A 25,016-nucleotide genomic window follows, 5' to 3' on the forward strand; every position below is an offset into this window, starting at 1 on the left:
TTTAAGCATGATTATCACAAATTTAAATGTGTTCAGAAGTGGGACTTCTCATTGTAGATTTAGACATATAGAAACAATTTGAGGGCTTCCCTGGTGGCCCGGTGGTTGAGCGTCCGCCTGCCGATGCAGGGGACGCGGGTTCGTGCCCCGGTCTGGGAGGATCCCGCATACCGTGGAGCGGCCGGGCCCGTGAGCCGTGGCCGCTGAGCCTGCGCGTCCGGAGCCTGTGCTCCGCAATGGGAGAGGCCACAAGAGTGAGAGGCCTGTGTACCGCAAAAAAAAAAAAAAAAAAAAAGTGAGGTGCTTTTGGGAAGGAAGCCCAGATCTTGGAATGCTCACTTGCACCTTCTTATCCATACTGATGTGCAAAATATTAATGAAATAAAAAAGAAGCAGAAAGAGAAACATTGTAGACTTCTTCAGCTGTTTTGGGAGCTGAAATCAGAACATTGTAGCAAGGTCATCCTGTTGAGTAAAATCAGTAACACTATCTATTATTTATTATAAAATAAAAATTTTTTATTGAGGTATAGTTGATGTACAATATTGTATAAATTTCAGGTGTACCACATAGTGATTCACAATTTTTAAAGGTTATATTTCATTTATAGTTATTATAAAATATATTTCCTGTGTTGTACAATGTATACAATAGATATATAGCTTATCTGTTTATCTATTTATTTATTTATTTAATACATGACATCCCTAGGTTAGTTTGTTTACTGGATCTATACTTTTTTTTTTAATTGACATACAGTTAATTTACAATGTTGTGTTAGTTTCTGGTGTACAGCAAAGTGATTCAGTTATATATATATATATATTTACACATATACATATGTATATACACATATATATATTCTTTTCATATTCTTTTTCATTCTAGCTTATTACAAGATACATAATACAGTTCCCTGTGCAAAAGAGTAGGACTTGTTGTTTACCTATTTTATATATATTAGTTTGTATCTGGTAATCCCAAGCTCCTAATTTATCCCCTCTCCTCTTCCCCCTTTGGTAACTGTAAGTTTGTTTTCTGTCTGTGAGTCTGTTTCTGTTTTGTAAATAAGTTCATATTTTGGATTCCACATATAAATGATATCATATAATATTTGTCTTTCTCTGTTTGACTTAATTCAATTAGTATGACATTCTCTAGGTCCATCTATGTTGCTGCAAATGTCATTATTTCACTCTTTTATTTTTTTTAATATTTATTTATTTATTTTGGCTGCACAGGGTCTTAGCTGCAGTATGAGGGATCTTTAGTTGTGACACGCGGGATCTAGCTCCCTGACCAGGGATCGAACCCGGCCCCCATGCATTGGGAGCACAGAGTCTTAACCATTGGACCACCAGGGAAGTCCCCATTATTTCATTCTTATGGCTGAGTAGTAGTCTGTTGTGTGTGTGTGTGTGTGTGTATGTGTGTATATACACACACCACATCTTCTTTATCCATTCATCTGTTGATGGACATTTAGATTGCTTCCATGTCTTGGCTATTGTAAATAGTGCTGCTATGAATATTGGGGTGCATGTATCTTTTCCAGTTAGAATTTTCTCCAGAATTATGCCCAGGAGTGGGATTGCTGGATCATATGGTAACTCTATTTTTGTTTTTTTGTTTTGTTTTGTTTGTTTTTTTTGCAGTAAGCGGGCCTCTCACTGTTGTGGCCTCTCCCGTTGTGGAGCACAGGCTCCGGACGTGCAGGCTCAGCGGCCACGGCTCACAGGCCTAGCTGCTCTGCGGCATGTGGGATCTTCCCGGACCGGGGCACGAACCCACGTCCCCTGCATGAGCAGGTGGACTCTCAACCACTGCGCCACCAGGGAAGCCCTATTTTTGTTTTTTTAAGGAGCCTCCATACTGTGCTCCATAGTGGCTGCACCATTTTACATTCCCACCAACAATATAGAAGGGTTCCTTTTCCTCCACACCCTCTCCAGCATTTATTATTTGTAGACTTTTTGATGATTGCCATTCTGACTGGTGTGAGGTGATACCTCACTGTAGTTTTAATTTGCATTTCTCTAATAATTAGCAGTGTTGAGCAACTTTTCATGTGCTTATTGGCCATCTGTATGTCTTCTTTGGAGAAATGTCTATTTAGGTCTTATGCCCATTTAAAAAAATTTTTTTTTGATATTGAATTATATGAGCTGTTTGTATATTTTGGAAATTAAGCCCTGTCTGTTGCATTGTTTGCAAGTATTTTCTCCCAGTGTGGAGGTTATCTTTTCATTTTGTTTATGGTTTTCTTTGCTGTGCAAAAGCTTGTAAGTTTGATTAGGTTCCATTTATTTATTTTTCCTTTTATTTCTTTTGCCTTGGGAAACTGACCTAAGAAAACATTGGTACAATTTATGTTAGAGAATGTTTTGCCTATGCTCTCTTCTAAGTTTTCTGGTGTCATGTCTTATACGTAAGTCTTTAAACTATTTTGAGTTGATTTTTGTGTATGGTGTGAGGGTGTGTTCTAACTTCATTAATTTACATGCAGCTGTCCAGCTTTCCCAGCACCACTTGCTGAAGAGACTGTCTTTTCTCCATTGTATATTTTTGCCTCCTTTGTCAAAGATTAATTGACCGTAGATGTGTGGGTTTATTTCTGGGCTCTCTTCTGTTCCACTGATCCAATATCTGTTTTTGTACCAGTACCATGCCATTTTGATTACTGTAGCTTTATAGTATTGTCTGAAGTCTGGGAGGGTTATGCCTCCTGCTTTGTTCTTTTTCCTCAGGATTGCTTTGGCAATTCTCGGTCTTTTATGGTTCCATATAAATTTTAGAATTATATGTTCTAGTTCTGTGAAAAATGTCATGGGTAATTTGATAGGGATTGTATTAAATCTGTAAATTGCTTTGGGTAGTATGGCCATTTTAACAATATTAATTCTTCCAATCCAAGAGCATGGGATATCTTTCCATTTCTTTAAATCATCTTCCATTTCCTTTATCAGTGTTTTACAGTTCTCAGCATATGAACCTTTCACCTCCTTGGTCAGGTTTATTCCTAAGTTTTTTATTTTTTTGATATGATTTTAAAAAGGATTTTTTTTTTTTTTACTTTGCCTTTCTGATATTTCATTGTTAGTGTAAAGAAATGCAACTGTATGTTAATCTTGTATTCTGCTACCTTGCTGCATTTATCAGTTCTAGTAGTCTTTGTGTGGAATTTTTAGGGTTTTCTGTATTTAGTATCATGTCATCTGCATATAATGCCAATTTTACCTCTTTCCTTCTAATGTGGATACCTTTTATTTCTTTTTCTTGTCTGAATGCCGAATAGACTTCCAGTACTATGTTGAATAGGAGTGGTCATCCTTGTCTTGTTCCAGATTTTAGCAGGAAGGCTTTCAGCTTTTCACCATTGAATATTATGTTGGCTGTGGGTTTGTCATAAATAGCTTTTATTAAGTTGAGGTATGTTCCTTGTATACCCACTTTGGTAAGAGTGTTGTAATTTGTAAGGTATATATTCTAAAACCTTCAAATATCTCTAAGTCCAAATATATGTTCTCATCTAACACCTTTCCCTCCCCCATTAAATTCTGTAAAGTATAACTGAAATGTTTTGGACTTTTTCAGTGCATTAATGATTATATAAATACTGAGCTAAAATAATTCATAAAGCTTTAAAAATACATTCTGCCACAAAAAGAAAATACATATAGCTTGTTTCTTCATTTCATTTAGATTACCCATGACCTAACAGGTGTCTGTAAACCTAAAGTGATGGTGGTGGATGACGATCCTCCTGCAGGAGCCATTTGTAGACCATGACTTGAGCCACTGTGGAATGGGGAGTTTCACTCCTTTACCCCAAATTTCAGTATTCTTGCTAAGAACTTCCCCCTTCTTAGCCTTCTTTTCTTTTACCAGCACTAGTTATTAGCTTTCCACAGAAAAAATGTTTTATTGGGCTTCCCTGGTGGTGCGGTGGTTGAGAGTCCGCCTGCCGATGCAGGGGACACGGGTTCGTGCCCCGGTCCGGGAAGATCCCACATGCCGCGGAGCGGCTGTGCCCGTGAGCCGTGGCCGCTGAGCCTGCGCGTCCGGAGCCTGTGCTCCGCAATGGGAGAGGCCACAACAGTGAGAGGCCCGTGTACCGCAAAAAAAAAAAAATAATAATAATGTTTTATTGTTTCATAAACGTCATGGCTGTGAAGCAGCATGTAAAACCAAGTGAGTGAGAGGGCAGGTAGACAGCCCTTCATTAGAAGGGCCTTCATTAGCTAACAGACTTATTCCACACTGAAGTATTAAGACGCGTGAGTCCAGTTTTATTCCTGAGCAAGACTAGTACATACAGTGGTCCTTACGCTTACTTGTGAAGAATTAAAATCATGTCTGTTGAATACCAGAGGTTTGCTTTTCTTTAGTCTTTCCTTTCTGCCCTCTGACCCCCGCCCCTTATTCTCTCCCTGCTCCCTCCCTGCCTGCCTTCGTCCCTCTCTTTTTCTACCTTTCTTTTTAGCTATACAAATAATACATAAAACACATTTGTAATATGTGTGTACCAATAAGAACAGAGCCTTTGTTCTTCATGCCTTACTTTTAGTACCTTGTACATTGTCTGACACCCACAGAAGAAACTTAACAATGAAATGAGTGAATGAAGCATAAAAAGCAAAAAGGTCTCCTTGTCACTCTTACTCCTTCCCAGGTAACCGTCATAGTCATGTTATTATTTTTTAGTTTAGTTGGCAAGATTCTCTTCTGTGGACAGTGGGAGTGACTTAGTTTTCTCTTTGGAGTAGGGCTTGGCTAAGCAGAATGCATGGTTTTGCTTACGTGTGTGTAGCTTTTCCTTGATCCTAAATTGGGAGTTTCCTGACACTCTTAGGGAGAGTGATGCAATCATCGCTCCTTCGCAGTAGCAGAGAAAGCACATTCAAGAGGCTGAAGCTGGATGAGGGGAATTACCTTCCTGGATGACTGGTCTCAGTCATATATGAGACAATTAAAACTTTCTAAAATGTAACTTTCACATAAAGCTCTGTAAGTGTTGTATAGAGAGCAATGAAGGCAAATTTTTAATAGTTTTTCCAGTTACCCAGCCTGTTTCTGGGAGACTTAATCCTTCTGTCAAAAACATTTAAGGGAAAAGATTTTAATTTTAACGTTTCTTCACAACAATTAGGGCAATAAACATTTTATAAATAAATTATAGCAAACTAATTAGAATACTTTTTAAAATTTAATTTGACTGGCGTTTAATTCATATGACAGAACCTTTGATGAATTCAGGTTTTTGAAAGGTAGTTAGAGTGTGCATTCCCTTCCCCCACGCCAACCAATATGCAGTTGTTTTAAAATTCAGTTTTCTTCCTTTGTTGACTACAGAGTCTTTATTTGAATCTAAAGGCCTTAACCCTATAACTTCCAACCACTTAACTTCCTTATATTACTCTACATTGATTGACATTTCAAATATCTCTGTTGTGTAAACTTCTTCAATGAAGAAAAACTATTATGGATTTGACTATTTTGAAGATCATATTCTTTATAAAGAGGACATCTCAAAAAATCAAGGGTTTAGAATTTTTTTCTAAGTGATAGGTAATATATAATGTACTGGGTTGGCCAAGAAGTTTGTTCGGGTCTTCCATCTCTTACAGAAAAACCCAAACAAGTTTTTGGCCAGCCCAACAGAATAAGTACCACAGTAACTTGGAAACTATAAAAATCTCTGCATTTATTTGGTTTATTTTATTCTCATATTGTGAGGAAAAAAATGACAGACATTTGTTTCTTCCTATTTTTCCCAGCTATTGACCTAAAAAATGGTTCTGGAAAAGTGTATCAAGGCCCTGCAAAAGATTCTGCTGATGTAACCATCTCGCTTTCAGATGAAGATTTCATGGAAGTAGTCTTGGGCAAGCTTGATCCTCAGAAGGTAAAGTTCTTAAAATGTTCATTTATTTGTCATTTATTGCTTCCTATTTGACAATTGCAGTTTTTTGGCTGACTCCAAAATTCTGATTTATAAGACAGATATCTTGCAACTCTGAGGAAAGACAGAGTTGATAGCAGTATTCAAATTGATAGATCATATATTTTTCGAATGGAGTTTTTCAACTGATACTTTTTAAAACTAAATTTTGGGGTGGAATTCTTTAGCAGATAAACAATGTAAAACCCACATCTAGGCCTTTTAATATATTGTCAGTTCAGAATTGAAAAACCATATGATATTTCATAAAATTAGACATTCTTTCCTGATATATAAAATTAAGAACTTGTCTTAATCATCACTGAAAACTGGAAATAGAAGGATGGAACATAATAGCCAGTGTCTTACTGAAGGTAAAACATTTAGAGACATTTCAGTGGAAAATCATGATTGAAACAAGAGTGCCTTTGCTGGCCATTATGAGGTAATATTGTTCTGAAACCTATGGCCAGTCCACAAACACACAAAATTAGATGTAGCAATTAGAATGGAGTAGAAAATTTGAATGATTATGTAGCTAGAAATCCCACGAGGATCAACTGATTGATTCTTAGACCAGAAGAGTTCAAACAAGTGATTGAATGCACAATAATTATTTAAAAATAGCTTTCACGTAGCAGCAAAACCAACTAGAGGATATAATTTTAAAAATTTGTTTGTAATCACTACCCAAACTACAAAGTACCAGCGACTACCCTAACAAGAAAAAGCACAGGGCTTATTTGCAGAAAACTATACAACTTTACAAGGAACGGAGCAATTTGACTACGGGAGAAAATGTTCAATTTTCCTGGATAAAAAGACTAATTTTAAAGAATTGTAAAGTAGTATAGTGGTTAAAAATACGTTCTTTGGCATCAGATAAATCTAAGTTTGAATCTTAGCTCTGCCACCTACTCTCTAAGCCTTAATTTTCTCATTGTAAAATGAATTGTGATAATCCCAAAGGATTGTTATGATAACTAAATCCAATAATATACATGAGGAGCTTAGAATAATGCGTGGTACTGAGTGAGCCCTCAGTTAATTCCTTCCCAGGAATTTATTTAGTACCTCCTTTTATTCAGGTGCTAGGTGTGGCTGAACAAGACAGTGCCCCTTCTGGGTAGAGCTTAATTCTAGAGGGAAATGGAAAAGAAGTATAATTTCAGGTGTGAAGAAAAATAAGAGTAATGGGTTATAGCAGTGGTTGGCAAACTTTTTCTGTACAGGGTCCCCTAGTAAATATATTCTAAGCTTTGCAGGTCACATGGTCTCTGTTGCACCTACTCAGTTCTGCCATTGTAGAGTTAAAGTAGCCATGGATACTATGTAAACAAATGGACGTGGCCGAGTTCCAGTAAAGCTTTGTTTACAAAAACAGGCAGCAGACTGGTTTTGGCCCGTAGGCTGTAGTTTGCCAGCCCCTGGATTAGAGTGTGACAGGATAGAAGAACTATTTGAGACCGATTGTCCAAAAAGGCTTGATAGAGACCTGAACAAAGTGAGGGAAGGAGCCATAAGGCTAAAGAAACAACTAGCACCAAGGTGGGAGGCACTGGTAGCTCAGCTTGATACTATAACTGTGAGGAGGCCAGTGGGGAGAGAGGCAGGAGGCGAACAGGGAGAGGTAGGCATGGCGTAGATCACACAGGACCTTGTAGATGTTGGCAAGACAGTTTAGATCTTGTGTGATAGGAAGCTATTGAGCTGTGGAGTGACATCTGATTTTTAAAGGTCATTGTGGCTGCTGAGTGGCTAATTAAGAGTTCTTTTTTGAGATATATTTGAGGTGCTTATACATAAAGATTAAATGTAGGATTTACAGAAACATTTATATAATTGCTAGGAATATCAGACCTTTGGGGGAGAATGGATTATTCAGTGAATGGTACTGGGCAGTTGCATAGGAAATGGTAGTGCTTTATGTCATTCCATATACCTTAATCAGTACCATACAGGATGGAATTAAATGTAAAAAAATTAAAGCAGAAGCAAAACTTGATGAAAACCTAGGTGTTTATTATTCTTAGTGACAGTCCTTAGAGAAGTTCTAATTTAATATTAGGGGTTTTCTAAACTCATTTGGCTCAATTACGTTCTGCCTCACCTCAGTGCTTTCTGTCATCACTATTCTTCAGTTATCAAAGACCTTATATCCCAGTGTACAGTCTCTCTCTCTCTCTGTCTCTCTCTGTCTCTCTGTCTCTCTGTCTGCATCAACTCTTGTCAACCTTGATGGCTTCCTTCAGGATTTGTAAAAGTGACTTCTCCAACAGATGGCTCTTAGTTTATTGATATTATTTCTAATTATCTTTTACTCTATTCTACATCAGCTTTTGTCTTTATTGGGAGCATAATATGTACAACTTCTAGTATCTGTTACAAAACATCACCATTTTCCAACACCATCACCTACAGTTTCATTAACTTGTTTTGTTATTCCTGCTACTGCTGTTGAGCTTCCCAGAGACCTCCGGTTTGTTGACAACACCACTTTCTATCCATCAGCTCCCTTCTGTCTTCTCTTCTTGTTCAGCTTAGAGTCCATGGTCCATCGGAGTATCTCCTTTGAAAATACCCTCATCTCCCTTGTACCTCTCTCATCTTATTTGCCTGGAAAACTCCACTCTATTTTAACCCTACTCTCTGCCATCTTTGCATCTGTACCTGAATAGATGAAGACGCCAGGAGAAAAGCCATACAACTAGACAAATAGGCTTCCCTTTAAAATTTTGATTACAGGTCTCAAATAGTCTCTACACACTGTCTAGCAATCTTACTGTGATTTTCCACTAAGCCTCCATTCCTGTTGTCTGAGATGAGTATTTCATACCTGTCTTCTCAAAACTCCCCCATGCCTACCTCTCTTTCATTTTCAGCTGATGATCTTTCTCATGTTCTTTGGGAGAAAAAAAAGACTTTCAAATGAAAATATTCACTTTCCCATCACCAGATCTATTTTGTCAGCATCTGCACCTGTCTTCTTTTCTTCCTATACATTACATTGAAGGAAGTCTCCCTCTTCCTGTCAAAGACTTCTTCACTTCTCATCCAGGTATCTATCTACTCAAAGTCATTGCTTCTTCTCCTTTCCACTTTTTTCTGCACCATTCTCTCCCATTCTACTACATAATTGTCCCACAGCATAGAGGCAAGCTAACATCTTGATTTTAAAGCAAACACTCTGTTGATACCAGATCCCCATCCAGCATGCCATATCATTTCTCTGTTCCTTTTCACAAAAGAATTGTCTAAACCAGCACTGTTGAATAGACATATAATGTGAGTCACATAAGTAATTAAAAACTTTCTAGTTGCCACATTAAAAAAAGGTTAAGAATAAACTCAAAATGGCTTAAAGACTTGAACATAAGCCGTGACACCATAAAACTCCTAGGAGAGATCATGGGCAAAACATTCTCGGACATAAATTGTTCCAATGTTTTCTTAGGTCAGTCTCCCAAGACAATAGAAATAAAACCAAAAATAAACAAATGGGACCTAATCAAACTTACAAGCTTTTGCACAGCAAAGGAAACCATAAACAAAACAAAAAGACAACCTACAGAATGGGAGAAAATATTTGCAAATGATGCAAAAGACAAGGACTTAATTTCCAAAATATGCAAACAGCTCATACAACTCAACAACAAAAAACAAACAACCCAATGGAAAAATGGGCAGAGACCTAAATAGACAGTTCTTCAAAGAAGAAATACAGATGTCCAACAGGCACATGAAAAGGTGCTCCACATATTGCGAACTATTAGGGAAATGTAAATCAAAGCTACAGTGAGATATCACCTCACACCAGTCAGAATGGCCGTCATTAAAAAGTCTATAAATAACAAATGCTGGAGAGGGTGTGGAGAAAATAGAACCCTCCTACACTGTTGGTGGGAATGTTAGTTGGTGCAGCCACTGTGGAAAACAGTATGGAAGTTCCTTATAAAACTGAAAATAGAATTACCATATGATCCAGCAATCGTGCTCCTGGGCATACATTCTGACAAAACTATAATTCAAAAAGATTCATGGGCTTCCCTGGTGGCGCAGTGGTTGAGAGTCCGCCTGCCGATGCAGGGGACACGAGTTCGTGCCCCTATCCCGGAAGATCCCACATGCCGCGGAGCGGCTGGGCCCGCGAGCCATGGCCGCGGAGCCTGTGTGTCCGGAGCCTGTGCTCCACAACGGGAGAGGCCACAGCAGTGAGAGGCCCGCGTACAGCAAAAAAAAAAAAATAAAAAAAATAAAAAAAAAAAAATTCATGCACCCTTATGTTCATAGCAGCACTATTTACAATAGCCAAGACATGGAAGCAACCTAAATGTCCATTGACAAATGAATGGGTAAAGAAGATGTGGTGTATACAATGCAATACTACTCAGCCATAAAAAAGAATGAAATAATGCATTTGCAGCAACATGGATGCAACTAGAGATTATCATACTAAGTGAAGTAAGTCAGAAAGAGAAAGAAAAATACCATATGATGTCACTTATATGTGGAATCTAAAATATGACACAAATGAACCTACCTATGAAATAGAAACAGAATCACGGACATAGAGAACAGACTGGTGGTTGCCAAGGGGGAGGGGGTTGGGGGAGGGATGGAGTGGGAGGTTGGGGTGAGCAGATGTAAGCTATTATATATAGAATGTATAAATAACAAGGTCCTACTATATAGCATAGAGAACTGTATTCAATATCCTATGATAAACCATAATGGAAAAGAATAGATAAAAAAAAGAATGTATATATATGTATAACTGAATCACTTTGCTGTACAGCAGAAATTAACACAACACTGTAAATCAACTATACTTTAATTAAAAAATCAAAATAAATTTAAAAAGCTTAAAAAGAAACAGGTAAAATTAATTTTAATATATTTTATTTAACCCAATACATTCAAATATTTTAACATGTAATCAATATTAAATATTAATGGGATATTTTATATCCTACTTTTAAAAAATCTTTAAAATCCAGTGTGTATCTTATACTTATAATGCATCTCAGCCAGGGCTAATCATATTTCAAGTACTCAGTAGCCGCATGGGCTAGTGGCTACTTTAGTGGGCAGCAAAGGTTTAAACGTTCTGTCTTGACTGCTCATCTGCCTTCTCTTATCTGACTTCCACATCTGTTGCTCCACTGATAATGTTTTTGTGAAGTTCTTGTGATGACCTATATTGCTAAATCCAGTAAATATTTCTCTATCTACATCTTTCTCAGTCTTTCAGTAGCATTCAACTCAGTTAACCACCAACTTCTTGAAATAATCTTATCCCTTGGCTTTCATGATACCTTATTCTCCTGTTTTGCTTTCTCCACCTTTGGCTCTTCCTAATCTCCTTTGGTGTCTTCCTCTTTTACCCCCAACTGTTGAGTTTTGGTGTTTCTCAGGGCTCATTTCAGGGCTCTTCTCTAACTAACACTCTTCTTAAATGAGTCCATCCATCCTGTGGTATTTAGAGCCGTCTACATGTTGACAACTTGCAGATTCAAATGTCTCACTCAGCATCTTCTCTGAGTTCCATAGTGGTATAACCAGCTCTTCACTTGTGTCTCTGATGGCACATCGTACTATGTCCAACTTACAACTTGTGATTTAGTTTTTTTCCCCCATTCTTTTTGTTTCCAGGAAATGGCACCATGGTCTATCTACCCAAATTAGTATGCTGAGTAATGTAAGAATTGTCTTGGCTTCTTTCTTCACCTCTGTATCCTTTCTATCCTTAATCCTGCTTGTTCTTTCTCCAGAACGTATCTTGAGTTCATTTTCTTCTCTTCGTCACTAGGGTTATCATCCTGATCCAAGCCTCCATCATCTCTCACCTGGCTTCCTGACTGGTCTTAGTGCTTTTAGTCTTGCTTTTCCACCAATCTGTTCTCCATACAGGAGCTGGGGTAATCTTTTAAAAATGTGAATCAGATTATAGGTCATTCCACCTGATAAAAACCTCCAAGATTTACTTTTACACTTGGGTAAAATCCAAACTACATATTATTATATTGTATGTGAAGTTTCCCTTGCTTATCTTCCCAGCTTCATCCTGCACTGCTTGCCTCATCACTTACAATGCTAATTCAATTTATGTTGCCTCTCCTCTTAGTCCCTTCCCATCAATTTTTACCACTTCAATGTCTATTTATTTGCCTTTTCTGGAATTTCTATTCCCATCTTTTTGCATGGCTGGCTTTGTTTCATCCAAAGTAGTTCCCTCCTATTATATTATCTAAGTAGCCTCCTTCATAGCATTTATAACAGGCTTTAATTACTTGTTTACATTTTACTTTTTGACTCCCCTACTGTAATGTTAGCTCCATGAGAACAGGGAGGGATGTCTCTTTCCTAGCATAGAATATTGCCTAGTGTACTGTAGATGCTCAATTAATACCTGAGTAGATTAAAGCAAGGATAGAAATAAGGAACATAAGCTCAATAGCAGTAGTTTAGGCTATGTAGAAATTAAAAACTTCTGCATGTCAGACTCCATAAGATATTCCATAAACCTGGGGAAAAATAAAATAATGATACATAGTATATTGGTGTTAATAACCTATAAAAATTCTGGACAACACGAAGACCTCAATATAAAAAATGGGCAAACAACATGAACCAGTAATTAATGAAAGAAATAGGTATGACTAACATACATGAGAAAAACTATTAATTTTTCCCAGTATCTAAAACATGCAAGTTAAAGCATGTCATTTTTGCCTCAGATTTTCAAAGATTAAGAAAACAGTATTATTAAGGTTGGGATAAGAGGATTCACACGTAGCTAGAAGGAATATTAATTTAACAGTCTTTCTGGAAAGTACTATGGCAGAGTTTCACTGACTTTCTTCCTTTATGGCCACTTACTGTCTCAGCACTTTTTGAGTGGCACTCCTAGGCCAAAAGAAATACCTAATGGTTCCGTTTATTAAGTAGTTATATCCAAACAAGAGTAGTTTTCATGTTGTGTTTGACCAATGTCACTGTGTTTCCTTCAAAAGTTTTAAATATTCTGTCGTGTCTGTTGGAGTTTGGTGTGGTGCCCCAGTGCACTGAGGTGCACAGTTTGAAAACTGTGGTGATATGGAAGCATGGTCAAGAAACTTATTTAAGCAATGCCATGATTTAGTAATTCTTCTTCTAGGAATCTATCCTAAGAAAACAGTTAGATAGGAACAAAGATTTATGTACACAATTCTTCCACTCAAATAACAACCATCAAATATTGGTATATTTACTTCAAGGAAGTTGGTGTTTTTATTTTAGGTTGTAAGTCCCTCTCAGACTGCAGCACCTGGCAAGCCCGTCTAAGAACTGACTCTGCAGGAGTCGCAGACCATCATGTCTGTAACTGCACAGTGAAAACTGTCTTAGTTTTAAAATTCCAGTCTCTAGTTTGAATGCTTAGCACTTGAACCTGATTGAATGAAATTCTCCTGCATTATTTTTGGGATAAAAAGTTTAAGCAAAAAAAAAAAAAAAAAAAAAAAAAAGTTTAAGCAGTTTTTGCTTTTCCTCCAGTTGGTAAGGATTCGCTTCTGAAATTAAGTTGCTGCTAGTTAATAAGCAGGAGACATTATTAAGCAGAGAACACCCGTGTTTAGTCCTGGCCCACTTTTTGTTGGCTCTGTGGCCTTGAGTAAGTTTTTAAGCTTTTGAATTTCTTTTTTGCTGATATGCCCACTTCAGGTTGATGTCTGTGCTTCTCAAGTGATATTTTATTTGTGAGGCTGCTTTGTAATGTTACGTGTACATGGATATTACTATTTTTTCAATCTAGCTAACAATCTAGAGACTTCTTTTTCACTTCATATTCCGTATGTTATTTTCTCAGTAAGCTATATTGTGTTTTATCACTTTTATTTTACTGATAGGGAACTTGACACGGGGGGAGAACTTGCACAAGTTTCTATTGTCAGGTCAGAAAAAAAGTGGTACAGGAGCTCTTAGTGTTTTGACATTATAGTCTTTTGCTTGGTAGTAATGAGCTTAATAGCTCCTTCCACATGTTAAATGCTAAGCTAAGCACTTTTCACACTGTTTCATTTAACTCATACAACAAAGCTGCTATTTAGGTGCTGTTGTCATGCCCTTTATAGATAAGGAGGCCAGAGCTCAGAGAGGTTAAGTAGTTTGTCCAAGCTCACTTTGCATTTAGTGGCAGAGCCTAGATTTTAACCCAGGCATTCTGATGCTACAGCCCAGGATCTATTCACTACTTTGTTACACTATCTTATTTTGCCATTATATGGCCTTCTGTTTCATGAAGATATAATAAATATTTTAAATCTACTTTTGAAAGTTCTGAACTCAGTGTTTTTATTGTTAGTAATACAGTAAAGCCTTGTATTCATAGGGTCTCAAATTCACATTTAAGAATATAGGCTGGGAGGGTGGGAGGGAGGGAGATGCATGAGGGAAGGGGTGTGGGAACAGATGTATATGTATGACTGATTCACTTTGTTATAAAGCAGAAACTAATTAAAAAAATAAATAAATAAACTTTAAAAAAAAAAAAAAAAAAAAAAAGAATATAGGCTAAAGCCAGAAGCATAGGTTGAAGCAGAATTCCCAGATCTGTCAATTCAGATAAATTATTCTATGGTTTTCTAAAATACACAAGGAGTCTTTATTTTTTCTTAGATATCTAAAAATATGGGTGTTATCTATAATCATTAAACTGTCATTGCTAGATAAAAGTTGCCTTTGTTGTCCAGAGTTATTAACTCAATTGTGTTCAGTCTAAGCAATGATCTTTTTAAAAAAGAAATACAATGTGACATGGTAAAGGTTGGTTCTGTCTTTCCCTTTCTCCTTTCCAGGCATTCTTTAGTGGCAGACTGAAGGCCAGAGGGAACATCATGTTGAGCCAGAAGCTTCAGATGATTCTTAAAGAATATGCCAAGCTCTGAAGGATATACTACGTTATTAATTACAATAGAAAAATTAAATACTCTCTTCAACTAAATATGCAGAAGTGATTCAGCAAAAATGGTCAAAATTAAGATACAGGGGAAATTGCTTAACATTTTCAGATTACAGATAACTTTTTAGATGTTCATTTTCTACTAATTTTTCATGTTATTACTTTTACAAGGAACTGTAAGCTGGCACATGATTATCCTTCTGTTCTTAGACCTATGTCTTCATAATAAAAAAGTTTCACTCAAGTCCAATCTCTTTAGAATTGTGATGGCATTTATAAATTGTAAGGAAAATGAAATGAGTAGAGGCCACTTTGATGCCTTTTACAGTTTGTTTTGTTATTTTCTCTTCTCTTTATTGATATCCCAATTTTAACATGAATTTTCATCTATTTATTCATTTTCATACTTTGCTATGAGAGATAGTGTTCTGCTTTAAGGCAAGATAAAGGTCTTTGTGTTTTCAAATAGTTTTCTTTCTTCTCCCTGCCCTTTTGCTGGAAATTCTTTACTTTCATATAATGCTTGGAAATCTACCAAATATATAACTTTCTTTTTTTCTTTTTTTAAAAATTTAACTGTAGTTGACTTACAATATTATGTTAGTTTCAGGCATACAGCTTCAGATTCCTTTCCCTTACAGGTTATTACAAGATATTGAATATAGTTCCCTGTGCTATACAGTAAATCCTTGTTGATTATCTGTTTCATATATAGTGATATGTATATGTTAACCCTGTGCTCCTAATTTATCCCTCTCTCTCCCCTTTCCCCTTTGGTAACCATAAGTTTATTTTCTATGTCTGTGAGTCTGTTTCTGTTTTATAAATAAGTTGATTTGTATTATTTTTTTAGATTCTGCGTATAAGTGATATTGTATAATATTGTCTTTCTCTGTCTGACTTACTTCTCTTGGTATGATAATTGCTAGGTCCATCCATGTTGCTTCAAAGGGCAATATTTCATTCCTTTTTATGGCTGAGTAGTATTTCATTGTATATATATTCACATCTTCTTTGTCCGTTGATCTGTCGACGGACATTTAGGATGTTTCCATGTCTTGGCTATTGTGAATAGTGCTGCTGTGAACATTAGGGTGCATGTATCTTTTCCAGTTAGAGTTTTCATCTTTTCTGGATATATGCCCAGGAATGGGATTGGTGGATCATATGGTAACTCTAGTTTTGGTTTTATAAGGAACCTCCATACTGTTTTCCATAGTGGCTGCACCAATTTACATTCTAACCATCCGTTTACAAGGGTTCCCTTTTCTCCACACCCTCTCCAGCATTTATTGTTTGTAGACTTTTTGATGATGGCCATTCTGACTGGTGTGAAGTGATACCTCATAGTAGTTTTAACTTGCATTTCTCTAACAACTAGTGATGTTGAGCATCTTTTCGTGTGCTTATTAGCCATCTGTATTTCTTCTTTGGAGAGCTGTCTCTTTAGGTCTTCTGCCCATTTTTCGATTGGGTTGTTTGTTTTTGCGTTGTTGAGTCGTAAGAGCTGTTTGTATATTTCGGAAATTAAGCCCTTGTCCGTCACATCATTTGCAAATATTTTCTCACAGTCTGTAGGTTGTCTTTTCATTTTGTTCATGGTTTCCTTTGCTGTGCAAAAGCATGTAAGTTTGATTAGGTCCCATTTTTTTATTTTTGCTTTTATCATAAATGGAGTTTTTATCATAAATGGATGTTGAATTTTGTCGAATGCTTTTCTGCATCTATTGAAATGATCATATGATTTTTATCCATACATTTTGTTAATGTTTGGTGTGTCACATTGACTGATTTGCAGATGTTGAACCATCCTTGAATCCCTGGGATAAATGCCACTCAATCATGGTTATAATCCTTTTATGTATCGTTACATTTGGTTTGCTAATGTTTTGTTGAGAATTTTTACATCTATGTTCATCAGTGATATTGGCCTGTAATTTTCCTGTGCCATTCTTGTCTGGTTTTGGTATCAGGGTAATATCGGCCTTGTAAAATGAGTTTGGAAAAGTTTCCTCCTCTTCTGATTTTGGAAGAGTTTGAGAAGGATTGGTATTAATTCTTCTTTGAATGTTTGGTAGAATTCACCTGTGAAGCTGTCTGGTCCTGGACTTTTGTTTGTTGGGATATTACTAATTCAGTCTCCTTACCAGTAATTGGTCTCTTCAGGTTTTCTATTTCTTCATTATTCCGTCTTGGGACATTGTGCATTTCTAGGAATTTATTCATTTCTTCTAGGTTATCCTATTTATTGGTGGTATTCATAGTAGTCTCTTGTGATCCTTTTAATTTCTGTGATATCAATTGTAACAATTCCTCTTTCATTTCAGATTTTATTTGTTTGTGTTTTCTCTCTTTTTTTCTTGGTCAATCTAGGTAAAGGTTTTTTAAAGAACCAGCTCTTAGTTTCATTGATCTTTTCTGTAGATTTTTTAGTCTCTGTTTCCTTTATCTCTGCTCTAACATTTGCTACTTTCTCTCTTCTACTAACTTTGGACTTCATTTGTTCTTCTTTTTCTAGTTCCTCGAGGTGTGAAATTACATTTGCTCTAACACTTGCTATTTTCTCTCTTCTACTAACTTTGGACTTCATTTGTTCTTCCTTTTCTAGTTCCTCAAGGTGTGAAATTATGTTGTTTGAGACGTTTCTTGTTTCTTTTTTTTTTTTTTTTTTTTTGCGGTATGCGGGCCTCTCACTGTTGTGGCCTCTCCCGTTGCGGAGCACAGGCTCTGGATGCGCAGGCCCAGCGGCCATGGCTCACGGGCCCAGCCGCTCCGCGGCATATGGGATCCTCCCAGACCGGGGCACGAACCCGTATCCCCTGCATCGGCAGGCGGACTCTCAACCACTGCGCCACCAGGGAGGCCCTCTTGTTTCTTAAGATGGGCATTTATTTCTATGAATGTCCCTTTAAGAACTACTTTTACTGCATCGCATAAATTTAATTTAGGGTGATTCATTGTTAAGCCAGTTGAATTTAAAAAAAAAAAAAACAAATGGCAGTCTTTTAATGTTTGTCTTTTATAATTGTGCTTGGAACAGCTTAGTGTCCTTCCAAATAGAAATAGCATAGTAAAGTTAATCAAATGCCACTACATATTAATGAATGAAGTTGTTGAATATATACCCTAGATGCTTAAAGCATATTAAGAAAGTGACCTTTTAATTACCTTACTAACCCATCTCTGTCAATCTTAATGGTCAGAGAGCTACTGGTGTCCAGATTTAATAGCTTCCTGTTAGTCCTCATGCTCCTTAACCTTTCTGTAATATTTAATATTACACCATGTTGTGTACCATCATGTTGAGTACACCATCTTTTTTGTGTGTGTGTGGTACGCGGGCCTCTCACTGTTGTGGCCTCTCCCGTTGTGGAGCACAGGCTCCGGACGCGCAGGCTCAGCGGCCATGGCTCACGGGCCCAGCCACTCCGCGACATGTGGGATCTTCCCGGACCGGGGCACGAACCCGTGTCCCCTGCATCAGCAGGTGGACCCTCAACCACTCTGCCACCAGGGAAGCCTGCTCCATCCTTTTTAATTCTTTATTTCCCTTTTATTCTCCGGTGAGAAATATTTTACCTTCTTAAATGAACCTATGAGTTAATCTCCCTGACTTCTGCTTGTCTCTTTGGTAATTTCCTCTGTCTACCTGTCTTTACAGAATTTTTGATTGAGGTTTCAGCCCTCTCCACTTTTTGGTAGGTGTTTTCTTACTGGGTGATTTCATTTACTGCCTTATCTTCAACCATCACCTGAGTATTCATAACTGTGAGTCTATTATCTTCAACTCTGATCTTGCCATAATTCCATAGTTCCATGCACAGTGCCAAACGATTACTAGACTGTTGTCATATATAGTTGACCCTTGAACAATGTGGGTTTGAACTGCATGGCTCCACCCATACTTGGGTTTTTTTTTCAATAAATGCATACTACAGTACTATACCATTTGTATAGTTAGTTGAATCCACAGATATGGAACCACAGATATGGAGGGCTGAGGGCCCACTGTAAAGTTACATACGAATTTTTGAATGCATGGAGGGTTGGTGCCCTTTACCCCCTTATTCCCATTGTTCAAGGGTCAAGTGTAGTTACTGCAGATACATGTTTAAAATAAACATGTGATCTTCCTCTCCACTCCTAAATGTGCATCTTTTCTTATTTTGTCTTAGTTAAGAACATCACCTTTTGCTGAGTTAAACTAAGAAACCAGAGTTATCCTTGACTTTTCTCTTCCTCACACCCCATATCCAGTCCTTCACCAACTCTTATCACTTCTATTTCCTGAATATTTAAGGATTTTACTCTATGCCACTCCTACCCAAGTACTTGTACCCTAGTACCTCATACCTGATAGCTCATTTTAATGGCTTTCCAACTGCTTTCCAGTCTTTCATTACCACCCTCCTGCCACCCACTTCCCTGCAGCCTCCAGAGGTTAACACATCTGAACATGTGACTTCCCAACTTAGAAACCTGCGATGATTCCTACTTGGTCATCTTACTGTCAGACTGTTTAGCATGGTTCAAGTTTGCATCATTTGGGATTCTTTCAGTGGCAAGTAATAAAACCAATTTGGCATAAAACTTTTTCATATAACGGAAAAAAATCTAGATGGGTAGGACTGGCTTTGAAGGGGAATCATTGAATGAGTCAGTGTTATCCAGGCCATCTCTCTGCCCGCTTTATCCACAGGCTCCGTGTGGTAACAACCCTGGCAGCTCCAAGTTATTCTCATTGTGGTCACAAGATGGCAGCCAAGAGGTACAGCCGCATAGTCGCATCTCAAATCAACCAGCAGAAGAGAGACCACTGGGTTCTCCCAAAAGCCCCAGTGAAGACCTTATCTGGTCTCACTAGCTGTTATTGATTATAAGCCAATCCCTGAACTCATCACTGTAGCTAGAGATTGTGGGTGTGCTGATTGGCCTGCATCTCTCAGGGTCTGTACATGTAGCAAAGGATAGTGTGTTGGGGACCCCCAAGGCTTTCCCCGGATTTGGTGATTTGTCAGGAGGACCACAGAACTCACCATATAGTCATACTTACGACTTATGACTTTGATTTATTATATCAAAATATACAAAGCAAAATCAGAAAAGGCAAAAGCGTGCATGAATAAGTCCAGAGGAAATCAGGTAAAAGCTTCCAAGAGTTCTTTCCCTGTGGAGTCATCCAGGACATGCCTAATTTTCCCAGCATCAAATCATGACGGCATGTGAAATGTCTACCAAGACTCAGTGTCTGAGCTTTTCATCAGGAGGCTGGTCACATAGGTGTCTTCCTGCCAGAGTGCATACCAAAATTCCAGACTTCTAAAAGGAAAGAGGGTATTTAGCACCAACCACATTGTTTGTGCAGTTTGTGCACCGGGAACCACTCTTCTCAGTGAGGGAACATTGGGAAACTTCTCAAAATTTTAAGTTCCCACATGTCAGCGAAGGGCCAGCCTTGCAGGCGAACCTTTCTAAGGACAGCAGTCTCAGGCCTGACATGGTAACTCTTCTGCACTGATAGGATCAGCCCCAGCCAGACCACAAGGCCTGAGGGTGAATCAGGTATGATACCAGAGGAAATTTAGAGTATGGAGAGCCAAATCTCAACAGTCTACCCTAAGGTTTCTTTGCCTTTTCACCGCATCACCTGGCAAAGTCCTCCGTATCCTTAAGCCTCCCCAGTGTGTTCCCTGTGCGAAGCTCTTCGTAACCCACACTAGTAGAACAGCCTCTGTTTGCTCCTCACAGGGCTGTGTGTGTGTATTTTAAAGCAAACCAACTGAGAAAGCTGAATTCTATGTTGGAGAGAAATAGATTTGAGTAATAATCTATTTAATAAGAATACTACCCCAACATTAACTTTATCCTTTAAGTCAACAACTATTGCAGCAAAACTAAATGATAATCCGATGCCATGAAGAAATTCTGCTCAAAGTTAAGGAAAGTGATTTTCTGAAGAGCAGAAGGTTTTAGGTCAGTGTGGACTAAGCTGTTTAAGAGGGGAGTGGAAAGACAATAACCCATTTAAAACCCCATAAATAGGGCCTCCCTGGTGGCGCAGTGGTTGAGAGTCCGCCTGCCGATGCAGGGGATACGGGTTCGTGCCCCGGTCTGGGAGGATCCCATATGCCGCGGAGCGGCTGGGCCCGTGAGCCATGGCCTCTGGGCCTGCGCGTCCGGAGCCTGTGCTCCGCAACGGGAGAGGCCACAACAGTGAGAGGCCCGCATACCGCAAAAAGAAAAAAAAAAAAAAAAAAAAAAAAAAAACCCCATAAATAGGCAAAATAGAAAAACTGCAAGTGTCGACTAAAAACCTAGATGTATATTACATGTGTCTGCAGTATATTGGCTGAAGTTGCCTAGTAAGTGACATCCAGCTATCAGGGTTATCTTAGCTTAAAAAAATAAAAAGTTATCTGAGGAGGTAAAATGTTGAGGCACTAAATTCAAAATTTGCTCATGGGAGAGCTGTTGATGGCCTCATCCAGAATCCCCGTCTTTTAGACCGTTTGGTTGCGTAACTTTTGAGTCCACAGCTGATTAAGAGTCAGAAAACAGAGAAGTAGAAAGCACCGCGAGTTGGGGCAGTGTTGGCCAGGGAAAGTGCTTTTTGTTTGTTTGTTTTTGTTTTTGTTTTTGTGGTACGCGGGCCTCTCACTGTTGTGGCCTCTCCGTTGCGGAGCACACCAGACGCGCAGGCTCAGCGGCCATGGCTCACGGGCCCAGCTGCTCTGCAGCATGTGGGATCCTACCAGACTGGGGCACAAACCCGCGTCCCCTGCATCGGCAGGCGGACTCTCAACCACTGCGCCACCAGGGAGGCCCGCCAGGGGAAGTTTTTGAAGGCAGCATGAAAGAAGACATAATCACTTCAAGTGAGTTTTGTGTGAAGGGAGATTGAACAGCTCTGTCTTCCTTAGTCTCTTTTGAAGTTACAAGCATGTCAGTAAAGAACAATGATGGGTTAAAGCAGCTGTCAGCAAACATTTGCTGTAAAGGGCTAGAGAGTAGTATTCTAGGCTTTGTAGGCCACATATGGTCTCTGTAGCATCTTCTTTTTCTTAAAACAGCTTTGTAAAAAAATGTAAAAACCTGTCCAAAAACAGGCCAGGGTTGCAGGGGGCGGGGGTGGTGGATATGGCCTTCAGGCATAGGTGCTGAGAGTGCCAGTTTAGAAAACAAAATATTGAACTGTCACCTTTATTTGCTTTGAACAGTTATGAAAATAGGAATTCATATGAATTATGAAAGTGTGAAAGGCCCTCTCCCACTCCCACACCCAGGCAGGTAGAACCACACAGCACATGCACTGGCTGTGCCCCTACCAGCCACATGATGCATTCCCTGTGTTGGCGAGTGGCACCAACATCCACTCAGTTTTCCAAACCAGCAACTCCAGTATCCCCTTGATCTTCCCTTTTCACCTCCATCAACATTCACGAACCGCTACCCTCTATTTAAACATTACTGTTTTAGACATTTCAATTCTTCTGAACTGTTTTCTTAGACAAAGCTTTTAGGGGTAGGATTATTGGGTCAGAGGGTGAGAGCAGCTTGTGACAGTCCTATACAGCCAAGAAGTTTCATTTGTGCTTATCCCACTTTGGGAGGTGAGGAGAGGAGAGCAAACACGTCAGCACATTTATGAATGGCGAGTTCTGTCATAAAAAACCAAAGTCTTATACAAAAAGCCTTATACAAGTCAATGCCTGCAGACTGCAACAGTCCCTCAGTTCCCAATGTGACTAAATCTTGTATCGCCTAGCAAGAGAAAGCAATGGAAGCAATATGACTTAGACCTCTGATTCAAATGAGGTGTCTGTGGAAGTAAAGTAGGCAGGAAGTGCGTACTGCTGTGTGCAGGTGCTGGACCAGGAGAAGCAGGCCCCTGCGTCTGATTGGGAGCCCGTCATCATCCGAAGATACAGTCCTGTTCACAGACTGTATCACGAGAAGGTGGGTAGTACTGTGTGTTTCAACGATGTGACTCTTTTGCCTTTCTGAATAATCAACTGAAATTGGGGTTCCGTGGCAACCAAGCCTCAGTCCAGAGTGAGCCATCACTTTGGCCCATGTCCCAAGGGAGGACACCTGGGCAGTAATAGTATTTCACCTTAGATTTCAGATTGGGAGATTAGAGAGAGGGGCTTTTGGTAACACTACCTTCTGGCCCACTGTCCCCTGCAAAAATAGACCTGTCTTCTTTTTCCTCTGCCTGGTAAAGAGTACTGAAGTTTATTGGCCTGTGGAGGTGAGTTAAGACAGATTGGAATAAACCATTTCCCCTCACTCTTCACCTTTCAGCCTAATGTGTGAGCTATTCCAGATACATGGTTTTTGCTACATGTAACCGTACTGATTCCCAAATAACAATTTTCAAGCCCACCAATGGATAGTCAGTTAATGACTGTTTATTGAACTCCTAGTGTGCACCGGGCATTAAAGATTTAGATGGGAATAAGGAAGAGAGAATATCTGATCTTAAGCAGCTCATTGCATGAGTGAATCCAATTTTATCATTACTTCTTAAGGATTATTATTAAAAGGAATTCTTACTCTTTAGCAGATGTTCAGTGGTTTCTCTGGTTTGATTTAAATTGTGTTTTAAAATTAATTAGAGAATGAACATTTTCCCATCAGTTGTTTAAGGAGTGTGTATTTCTCCACGTGTGAATTGTCAGTTTCTATTATTTAGAGTTGACAATCGAAAAAAAAAAAAATACATTTGACAGATGGCAGTGAAACTCCGAGAAGTTGATGAGTTGTCCCAGGTCATACTGGGACAGATGTAAGAGTCAGACCAAGAAACAAACTCACCATCTCCTAGTTTGTGTTTGTTCTACTATGCGTTCCAAGCAGTATCTCTAAACATATCTTTCCATCCTATCTTTTAAGGTAATATGATTTGTCTTAAAATAGACTCCTTAATTAAGGAGATTGGGGCTCTGAGAAGTGCTGTGTCTATAAAGCTAGCAGTACTTTGCTCTGTAACTTTGGAATTATAGAAAATTCTCTAACTAAGGGTGACATAAGAGAAGGCTGGGTATTGTATAATTAACTGGACCAGAGAGGCCAATCTTTGGCATTTTTTATTTCTAATTCTTGCAGAGTTGAAAATATGCTTCTCACTTATACCTTATACCTCCTTTCTTTGTGTGTTAAAGTTTCATTCCCTAAGTGCCTTTTTACAGAACCTTAGAGACTCATCTCTTCTGGACCTCCACCCCTCCTCCAATATCCAAACCAATATTCTTTGTATTTTTCTGATAAAATCTTGTAGTTGACAAAATCAAGTTCTTTCTTGAATTAATTAGGCTTACATGTATAACTATTATAAAAGAATAATACTTAGAGGCCTAAGACATGGTCTGTTAACTCCAATTTCTATACAGTAGCTCATCTTTATCTTCTTTGTATATCTTAAAAGTAAAATTATTACTATTGTAAACATACTGAATTGCTGTAGAACTATGACTTTATCACACAGCCATTTAAAAAAAATCCCAAGTTACAAATCTCCAAAATTAAGTTAATTAAAGTGTTTAGTTGATTTTCATTTCATAAATTCAGTGAAAATTAGCTTAATTGCTTATTCAATAATTAGACTACAACAGAAAATATTGAAATTTCATATTCTTTGTAAAGGCATTGAATTTTGTAAATTGTGTTCACTTTAACTCACCTGAAAATCAGTTTGGGACATAGGAAAGCAAATGAAAACTTCAGAAGTTTTTTAAAATTTACTTTATTGAAGTATAGTTGATTTACAATGTTGTGTTAATTTCTGCTGTATAGCAAAGTGATTCAGTTATTCATATATATACGTTCTTTTTCATATTCTTTCCCATTATGGTTTATCACAGGGTACTGAATTTCCTTCCCTGTGCTATACAGTAGGACCTTGTTGTTTATCCATCCCATATATACTAGCTTGCATCTACTAATCCCAAACTCCCAATCCATCCCTCCCCGCCCCACCTTCCCCTTGGCTACCACAAGTCTGTTCTCTATGAAAAACTTCAGAAATTATGATAATCAAATGGGTCTGCTTTCATACTCAATTTCACTTTTATATGTCAAAGATTGAGTTTCATCATGATATTTTATTCTAAGGAGAACATTAGAAAGTTATCTGA

General features: G+C 38.2%; 1 long non-coding RNA gene across 2 annotated transcripts in view; it reads left to right on the forward strand.

The window, feature by feature from the left end:
• Window positions 1–15,134, forward strand: part of LOC308615723 — a 35,383-nt gene extending 20,249 nt beyond the window's left edge. For both annotated transcript variants that reach the window (XR_014015617.1, XR_014015618.1), the window contains exons 3-4: window positions 5,779–5,906; window positions 14,777–15,134. This is a non-coding gene — a long non-coding RNA (uncharacterized lncRNA). The remainder of the gene's footprint in view (window positions 1–5,778; window positions 5,907–14,776) is intronic.
• Window positions 15,135–25,016: the final 9,882 nt, after the last annotated feature.

Source organism: Mesoplodon bidens (assembly GCF_964165515.1).
Source record: "Mesoplodon bidens genome assembly, chromosome: 4".
Classification (NCBI taxonomy): Eukaryota; Metazoa; Chordata; class Mammalia; order Artiodactyla; family Ziphiidae; genus Mesoplodon; species Mesoplodon bidens.